This window comes from Chinchilla lanigera, unplaced genomic scaffold (genome assembly GCF_000276665.1).
Source record: "Chinchilla lanigera isolate Chin_1 unplaced genomic scaffold, ChiLan1.0 scaffold00005, whole genome shotgun sequence".
NCBI classification, from domain to species: domain Eukaryota; kingdom Metazoa; phylum Chordata; class Mammalia; order Rodentia; family Chinchillidae; genus Chinchilla; species Chinchilla lanigera.
The window spans coordinates 19,080,664-19,090,764 of NW_004955406.1; positions in this window are offsets into that span (position 1 = coordinate 19,080,664).

Genomic DNA, 10,101 nt, shown 5'->3' on the forward strand with positions numbered 1-10,101 from the left:
TTATCCTTTTAGCTGTGGAGACTGCACTATGGGACACTACTTGTACACTCTTCAAACTGAACCCTAAACAGGAAGATGAGGAGGGGCTGGGGAATGCCCAATCCTCTCTGCTGTCTTTTCCTTCTCCACGTCACTACTGCTGCTGATTTCTTGTCTTGCATCTTTCATAATTCGGAGTCACAACCAAGTGAATGTCAAAATAAATGAGAAATTTGAAATAGAAACCTCATGGAGTCCTGTTCTTATCTGGGCACAGGGCAACTGGGCATGGATTTAAGAGTGGATGCTCCATTTCAACACCCAGAATGTCCACTTTTAATACCAAAATCCACATATTTCCTACCCTCTCCTGCTTACACGTTAACAATCCCTTGCCTTATTGCAGGGTATCCCCCCATTGCCTAGTCTGAGTTCACATCCAGGGAGGACTCACTGTTTGCTGGGAGAGGGGACTGAAGTGTAGTAGCTGCTGTTCCCTGAGACTGAAGTGATCCTATCCACATGTAAGCCTCACTAGGGAGCAACCAGGCTCCTACTCTTGCCAAGCCCCCCTCACATTCCAGGCTTGTGGTTTCCCCTCCTGTGTACTTTCAGGCAAATTATTGGCCCTCAAAAGCCTCAGGAGTCCCAAACTGTGTTACATAGCCAGCCCCGTGTTGTGTAGGAAGGGATGTAAAGGCGGGGTGCTGAGCAGAGTCTGCAAAACTGCAGGAGTATGGAGTGGGGCTAGAAGGTCAGGAAAGAGCTGTGTAAAAAAGAATTCAAGGGTAAAGGGAACGTGTGTAAGAGTGTGTGTGTGTGTGTGCGCGCATGCGCACACTCGCGCGCACACACACAGACGCACACTGAGCAGCAGGTCCCTGGCCCTGCAGCAAACCTTCCCTAGTACCGGTGGGAGCACAGCTTCACTCTCATCCCTGGGAACCACTGCTCAAAGCTCTATTACCATAGCTCTCCTCTGGGAACAGAAGCCAGGCCCCGAGGCAAATCTCATCATGAAATCCCCGCTAGCTTCACACTACCTCTTCTACCCTGGCAGAGCCGCCAACACACCCCTCCCGGCATATCTCCATTCTCCCACCTTAGCCTCAGGCCCCCGCACTCTCCAGGCCCATTAGGGAGGGATGGAGAGGAGGAGTAAGCAGTGGTCAAGATCACAGGCCCATCAACCTAATATCCATGGGCCTCTCTGACCAACACAGCTCCAGTCCCCATAAGCTGCACCATGCCATCCCAAGTTCTCAAACCTGGGTGTCAGCAGACCTCAAGGATAAACTGCCCCTGGGTGTCAGCAGACCTCAAGGATAAACTCTTCCTCAGAACTTTTCACCCAGCTTTCTACATTCAAGTTCACAAGTGCTGCTCAGTGGGTGCTATTTTGGGGGTAAGATCTCTAAACCACGACCATCTAAGGACAGCACAGCCACCAAGGGCCTAACCAGGAGCCCCTCGGCAGCTGTTTGCTCAGAAAGGAAGTAGCCATTCTCCGAAGCCTCAGGCCCTGGCCTAGGAACCTCTCCCCTCCTCTCAACCCTCCTCCTTGTCCTCTACCCTAGCCTAGTCCCCATCTCAATAGCCAGCGTACCTCTGGTGCCGATCAGCTCCCTCTGTGGAAAGCCAGTGAGTACAAGGTTCCTCCCCAAACACTCTCCCTGCAGCTCAGCTTCTGGGTGCCCCACAGGGTGCCTCCAGATACAGAATGCCCTGTGTTCCAGCACTCTTTGGCTCTTACCCTAGCCGCATCAGGCAGTGTGTGGTGACAGCAGGAAAAGGAGTTGTTCCTGGGTCAAAAGGCCATCTTCTCTGTGCTCTCTGTGACCTCACGCCCCAGCACACACAGCAATCCAGTGGCAGTGCTTAGCGAGTAGGATTTTGCATCAGACTTCAAAGTGAACCCTGTCTCGCTCCTTCTCTTACTGTGTGACTTCAGGCGATCTTTCTGTGTCTCTGTTTTTTCATGTGTAAAATGGAAACAGCAACGCCCACTTTAATCCACAGTTATGGAAATTCAGCAAGCTGACGCCTGGTGCATATGTGAGCCACTATCATTACTAGGATTTGTAGGTGGAGCCAGAACTGCATTTGGCGGCAGCAGGCCCACACTGGGATTGCTCAGGCTTGGGGCAGAAGGCCCTTTGGGCTCCACTCTCCCCACTGCCACTCATACCCAAGCCTTTTTGAAGCCCTTTCCCTCCTGCTCTCTGCCTATGTCAGGCATTCCCAGAATCACCTCCCTCCTCAAAGCCTATCTGAAATGCCCCTACCCTAGTAACTGCCTATAACTCTTTGCAAGACCCACCTGGCCACCAACCTGGAACTGCACTTTTGCTTCACATTTGCCCTAATAAACTGAATGAAGGAAGGACATCATTCATATTCTAACTGGAAAACAAGCTCTTCTTGTTTTACTGGCTCCCAAGTTTAAGACTGGAGGAACACCAACCCCTCCTGAACACAGATTTCTTGGCTTATCCATTCTTGGCTCTGTTGGGCTTCACTCAGAACCTGCTACACTCTGGCTTCTGTGCTCCCAGGAGTGGGCAGGGACTCCAGGCACTCCGGGGTGGGCAGAGGAAAAGGAAGGGAAGGAAGAAGGGTCCCCATATGCCTGGCAGGAAGGGAAGGGAACACAACCATGCAGAACACCAAAGGAGAACCACTTAGAGGTCTGGATTTGCCCCTGCCCATGCCCCCACCAGTCCTATCTCCACTAGGTCCAGCGTCCACCTGCCCTGAATCAGTCTCCTTCATTTCCCATCAAGCTCCATGGAGAAGAAAGAAGAAAGTGAAATGTCAACACAGCTCTAGTCTCTAACCCACAGGTCACTGGGGACCCAACTTCCCCGACTAATCGTTATGTTCCCTTACACTGCCTCCTTCTGATGGACATAAACTTCCTAAGAAATAAAATCTAAGCTCCCTTTCTATGGTCAGCTTTAAAACGGTTAAGGAAACTGGTTGTGGAACCCTACTGTGGCCCTGGTCATCCGATAAATACTAATTTTGTCACACTACTATCCAATTTTAGACAACTTTTCTATATAGTTCTTGGTTATTTTTGGGGCACGTCATATCCGCAGAATTTCCACTGACTTCTACTTTAAAGCAGCTTTACTGGCATTGGGCAACTGTAATATGGAGTAAGATTCTGGGGGCAACTTCTATAAAGTGCAATCAAGCCACCCTCCACTTGCACTATGGAGGATGAGGGTAGGGTTTGCACCGCCCACAGAGTACCACCAGCCACCTGCATTCTTCTTCATCTCCCTCCCGTGGCTGTGAGCACAGTGGAAGACAGCTTCCTTGAAGCAGCCCACAGTGCTTTTGCCTTTTCCCCTTGCTCTTTTCTGAAAGTGTGAAAAGGGCACTTTTTAGAGAAATAAACCTTGTGAGCAGTCTCGATATATTTATTGGTGGTGAGAAGTTTGTTCTGGATCTAGATAAATGACTAAAGATTAAACAGAAGCCTGACCCATCCCACAAAGTCCCCTGAACTCTTGCCACGAAATAAAGGGGCCCAACCAAAGAGAGAGACTTCTCCAGCCAATCAGTTTATACTGGTACCTCCAGGAAGCTGAGAAGTCCTAAACTCTAACCTACAGGAGTCTTTTACTCCTTTCCTTGCAGGGCAGAGTCCTGGACTAGCTGGAGGCAATGGCCATCTTGTTCCTGACCCCTAAAACTCAAGATCATTTATAGTAGACACATGCAGGCTGGGAAAACCTCAACATTCTCCAAATCTGCAAAATTATTGTTTGAATATATTCAAATACATTCAGGCTAAGCATGCTTATTAAGCATATTCTTAAGGATAATATTTTCTGGGTGTGACGTTTTTTGTTTTGTTTTTAGGTAGGGTCTTGCTACGTAGTTCTGCTAACTCACTATGCAGCCCCACTGGCCCTGAACTCACAGCAATCTTCCTGCCTCAGCCTCCTGGGTGCTGAGATTACAGGTGTACACCAACACACTCAGTTATTTTTTACTTAACTGCTTTGCTGGGCATCTTTGAACTCTTCCTAAATAAGATGAGGGGGGGCGGGGGTCTCACCTCTCTCTCCAGAAGATTCCCCTTCACAATCTCCAATGTGCCAGGTTCCCCAGGGGGGCCAGTCCTGGAGGAGACTTTCTTTGCTCAGGCCTCAGGCCAGTGTTCCCACTTTCTATCCTGTTACCACTGCCCCATTCTACCATACACCAACAGCAGGTAACCCCAGCCACAGCTAGGGGTGGGGAGTAGGAAGGCAGCCCTCTCCCAACTGCTAGTGTCAGTTCCAATCCCCATAGGAGTAGATGTCCAAAAGTTTGGTCGCTGGATTATCCTGGACATCAAGACCATCTTCCCCTCCGTAACTGAAAATAAGACAGCACGGCTCACTCAGTCCTGGCCACAGGCACTCAAGTATGTGGAGAAGCTCAGGGCTCACTGAAGGCCTGGGGTACAAGCTAAATCTGCCTCTACCCCAGCCCACCCTTATCTAGACTGTCCAAGGCTTTTACCTTGACTTATAGAGTTTTCCTACTCATTGGGAATTGCATCCTTATTCCTAAAACTAACAAAAGAGCACTCCCTTGAGATTTGTATGCTGCATCCAGTGAAACATTTTGAAGTTATACCAGAAACCTGACTCTCCACAGTCCTCTAAACACCTTCCCCAAACCACTGGGCTTCAGAATGATAAGAAGACAGCGAACTCAAGGCCCCTGGCTGCTGAGGGTTTTGCCAGCCCCCGCCCTTCTCTTGACCCTGCCTCCCTCCCTTTCCATTCCACCCCAAAGGTCTCCATCTGAGGAGCCGGACTATCAACAATTCATGAGGAGCCTAAAAGAGAAAAATTAGAATTGAGAACTTTACGGCAGTTATAAAATGTGCCTTTGACAAAGAAAAATTGAAAGGATACACACCCGCACCCACACAGATGTTTCCCATTGAGAGGGAAAAAGGAATGACAAGGAGGCAAAACTGAGGCTTTTCAATTTGTCTCATTATTTTGATTTATGTATTCTGTATTTGCAGACTTTTTTCCTAAGAGAACCATGCTTGAGAATTGAGAATGCGTGCTGGTTTGTCTCACACAGGCTCACATATGGGAAAGCCTGCCTGCACCAAGTAAGCTATGAGCGGCCACCTGAATACATCATTAAGATGCTGTCTCACCGTACTGCTTCCAGTTCTAGAACTGGGACTTGGTGGTCATTGAGACCCTCTGGTGATTTTCAAAATGTAAACAGTCTGCTGTGTTCTAATTGCAAAGCCATTTTCTCCCTAGAAGGCTAAGGGGAGAACAGAGTGAAAAACAGGGTCAACTAGTATAGGCTCATACTGTATGAATTAAAAAACAAAACAAAAAACCACTTTTGTTGTAAAGAAATCTAAAATGTGATTTTAACCATTCTGAAAGTGTACAATTCAGTGTCATGATTCCATCCACAATGTTGTGCAACTATCCCTGCTACCTTCCCCAAGCTTTTTCATCATCCCTAACAGAGTAATTAATGTTTGGAATATCTTTAAGAGATACAGATGGTTTTGTTGTTTTTTGGTAGGGGGATTGCATTAAAACAAAGTTTTAAGGTAGGCTCACCCTGCCATCTTGCCAGAAAATAGGGCTCAAACTGAAGCACAACGAGGAATCATTACTTCTACTCTTCCAGGATGAAATCTCCTAAGCAAACCCCACTTCAAGGAAATCCAAAAATTAGAGTTGGAATGTAGCTTTACAGCCAACCTGGGGAACTGGCAGCATATTTTAAAATGAAAATGAGGATGCAGACAATGGAGACTGGAGAAAAGTGTACACAACAGGAAAGAGAAGAGCACAGAAGACAGCGTGCATCTGGCATCCTGGTGCAAGGCACAACTGAGACAAAAGATAGGTGGGAAGTCCAGCCTCCCCAGCCCAGGTCCCCTTGGCCTCTCCCTCAACTGTCAACTGAGGTCCTAGGCTGAGGGATGCATGGAGAGACCTCAGGCAGGCCACTTTGAGGTCCTTAAGTAGAACCCACCACGACCACCCTTGAAATGCTACTCCACAGACTTCTCTCCAAGAATCTCTGCCCTGGGCCTTCTTACAGTCCCCAGACTGACACAGAAAGTAGAATACTGAGCACAAGAGTTGGGGATGGGGAGTAAACCATACACACACTCCTGGCACTTCCACACTTTCCACCAGAAATCTACCCAAACTGATCCATTTAAAATGATCTTAAGAGCTGGGGATATAGCTCAGTGGCACAAGTGCCTGCTTGGCAAGTACAAGGTCCTGAGTTCGACTCCCAGTACAAAAATAATAAAATAAAATAACATGATCTTAAGATCTTCAAACCTACAGAGATTCAATGGTAAAGTGTGCATCAGGGATACACCTCACCCCAGAGTTAAAAAATCACTAGGAACTTTCTGTATCCTGTCCATTTCACCTGGACTTTTCTTTTACATTTCTGAACCCACACACCCACTCTACCTGCCCAAATCCTACCTTTCCTTCAAATCTTGTTTCTGTGATTTATTCCCTTGACATCTCTGGAAGTAATCCCTTTTCTAAATAAACAAACAACCCAACTGCCAGGTATGGTGGTTGGTGCATGCCCATAATCCTAGCACTCAGGAAGCTGAGGCGGGAGGACCATCATGAGTTCGAGGCTAGCCTGGGCTACATAGTGAGCTCAAGGCCAGCCTGAAGAACAGAGAAAGGACATCTAAAAAAAAATAAATAAATAAAAATCTTCACCTCCCTGGACATTCTAGTTGGACTGCTGGTCTCTTCCTCTGAACAGTCTGTTCTTCTAGGGATGGAGCTGTCACCGCATCAGCCCAGCACCCAGCACAGTGCATTGCACACAGTTTGGAAAAGCTAAATTCTACTACAAAGAGGATGCCTTTCTCCCTTTCATGACTCTGGTTTTAGGATCCCCTCACTCCTCAATTCTTCTTGCTATTGCTGTAAATATACACAAAATACACTCTTAACCATGACTTTTAAAAATTATTTTTATTAAGTATATAGTTCAGTGTGTAACACTCATGTTGTTACACACTCATAATGTACAACCACTGTACCACCTATCTCACCTTTTCACCTTGTAAAACTGGATTTCCATACCCCCCATAACAATGCCTCATCTTTTCCTCCCTCAGCTCCTAGCAACCACCATTCTACATTCTGTCTCTCTGACTTTGGCTATGTGAAGTACCTCATACAGGTGTAATCATATTTTTTGTGTCTGGCTTTGTATAATGCTCTCAATATTCACTCATGTTGTAACACATGTCAAAATTTCCTCATAAAGGCTGAATATTCCACTACATATAGCATATAGTGTACCACGTTTTGTTTATCCGCTGTAACTGTTATGAATAATGCTGCCAACAACATGGTATCCGCCTACATTTTTCCTTTTCTTAAAGTAACTAAGATCTTGGTCCAAGAGCAAAGTTATCTCCTTAGTTTAGTTTGATGTTGCTGCCTCTACACTGAACATTTGATGATCCATACTGTAACCTCAGATGACATTATTTCTATTATAGCCTGTTTAAAATCACAATTTAGAGTTAACTAAACTTATAACCCTTCCTTATCAATCTGTTTTTACAGTATTGAGGCCTGTTTTGGTGCATGTAGAGAAGACCATAACATCTTCTAGTGGTGTTATGGTATGAGGAAATCATGTTGCTGCAAATGTCTGGAATGAGTATTAGGAAATCCTTTTCTTCGCCTTCAGGCTCATCCTTGACTTCAGCCCAGCTGACCGAAAGCTCGTAATTTAAGATATGGTAACTCCTCAGAGTTACTATTTTTCTAAATTGTAAGAATAAATCTTGCAGATTTTCACGATTCAATTCATACTTGATAGGAAATGGCTGTAGAAAGTGTTAATAAATGGTTTGGCTTTAATTGAGTATAGACAGTGGGGGAAAACGGGAGGTGGCTAGTGAAGGGCTGAGATAAGGTACTCCCATGCTTCTGCTCTCTTTCTGGCTTGGCAACATTCTGAGACTGAAATTCTTAAGACACACCCACCTTCCTGCTCCAAGCATATGCCCACACTTAAACGCCTTCCCAATCAGTCTGGAGCAACCCTAAATTTGGAGCAACTCTCAGAATTGTACTTATCACACTCTTTCCCCTCTACTTCATGAAAGCTTCGCTAAATAACAAAGGATACTATGTGACAGCAGTACAGTCTAGGCACGGTGGCTGAACTGTACCTCTTTCACTAACAGACATAAATGCCACCTGACCCTCACAGGATTCTCTGGCTCTTCAGCTACTTGCCAATGACTGGAGTGTCCTTTCCCACATTAATAACCACATGCCCATTTCTATAAACTTGCTACTTTGGAAACTTTAATCAAGAACCACTCAGTTGGGAAAAATTAAGATTTATTTTTTATAACCAAAAAACTAATTTGAATAAGGCACATTCAACATTTATATGAAACAAAAATGCAAAAGTAAATGCCAAGAAGTCTGATGCTAATCCTGGCAAAGTCTATTAATTTTTTAAGTACACAAAAGCACAATTTAGTGGGGTTCAAAAATTTTGCTCGGCTTATATACTAACAGTACTAGTGAAGATCACCTTGCTGGGTTATTCCCACTTTACATGCCACGTGTGTTATATTCTATCAGTACTCATTGTGTTTTCTTTATGTTTTGTTTCTTGAGACAGGGTCTAGCTATATATTCCAGGACGGCCTTGAACTCACTAGGTGGCCCAAGCTGCTCTCAAACTCACAGCAATTCTTCTCAGCTCTAAGTGCTAGGACTATAGGTATGTGCTCTGACATTGCACACTATGTTTCCTGTCTTTCAAAGGTAGAAGTATAAAAGAAACAACAGTTGTGTAAAGAACCACAGCCAACTCAGCAGCTAGCACTGTTCAGCTGAGTAATAACTGAGGGGCTAGCGGGGGTTATAGGTACACTGAACTTCACTAACCACTGTAAGCGTGAAGGACCCAAATAAAACTCATTAAAATTACTTTATTAATTGGTTTAAAACAGAAAGTGAAACAAAGAGCATTACTACCTCTAGTGATAACCCCCTGGAACTTCTCTACTAATCTCAGGAAACTTAAGAAAAACCTAAATTTTACCTTACAGGAACAAAAACCCAATGCCAAAGACAGTTTCTGATTCCCCTACTTGCTTCTACAACTCTAGTATTACTCACGAAGTGATTTATATTTACATATAATGCAGTGAAATATATTCTGTGGCAATAATGAAATGGTGATGTTTAGGTACCATGTATGATATTAAATGTCCACAAATAATTTTTCTAGGTCAAATAAGCAAAGTCTGTAAGCTTGAAAATATAAAAACTGAAATAAAGGGATAGAAATTAACCTAAAAGAGTACAATAACAAATTTTAATTACTTGTACATTAAAAAGTTTTATACTTTAAAAATAATCACCTATTCATAAGAAGATCCAGAGCTAACACACTTCTTCTTTTTAAAATGTTGAAATAGGGGACACAAAACTGACAAGTCTCAGTTGATTGCATCTATATATGGAAGGAAAAGTTTTTAACAAAGGTTAAATAGTAAACAAAAAAATTCAACTTTCAGAAATTTATTGCCCTAAATTATACTGAGAGAAAATGATGAAAAAATACATTCAACTAAATGAAAAAACAAATACCTTTGTTTTAACTGTAATCTCAATCAGATAAAGGCAGGTATATATACTGAAGACTGGTTCCTTTATAGATCTGAGGTAGCACAGGTCAGCAGGCCAACATAACAGTTTTACAAGGCACCACCGGTTTTGTATGATATAATGCTAGCATCTAACATCTAAAAATACAGAAAAAATTTTGAATATGGTACACAGATTTTTTCTTCAATTTCCTGATTTTATATTGGATTGACACTGATATTACATTCATTATACTTTAACTTTGCTGTTAGATCTCTCCTCAAATCTATGGAAACATTCCTTCAAAGTCTCAAATGCACACTATTCCTTCAGGTATGCCTCTACACTCAACTGAGCGTACTTCAGGCCTTGTAGGATTGTTTTATACTTAATTTAATCCCATAAAAACACAAATTTGTGTTTTTCCTGTGGCAGATATTTTCTTTTTTTTTTT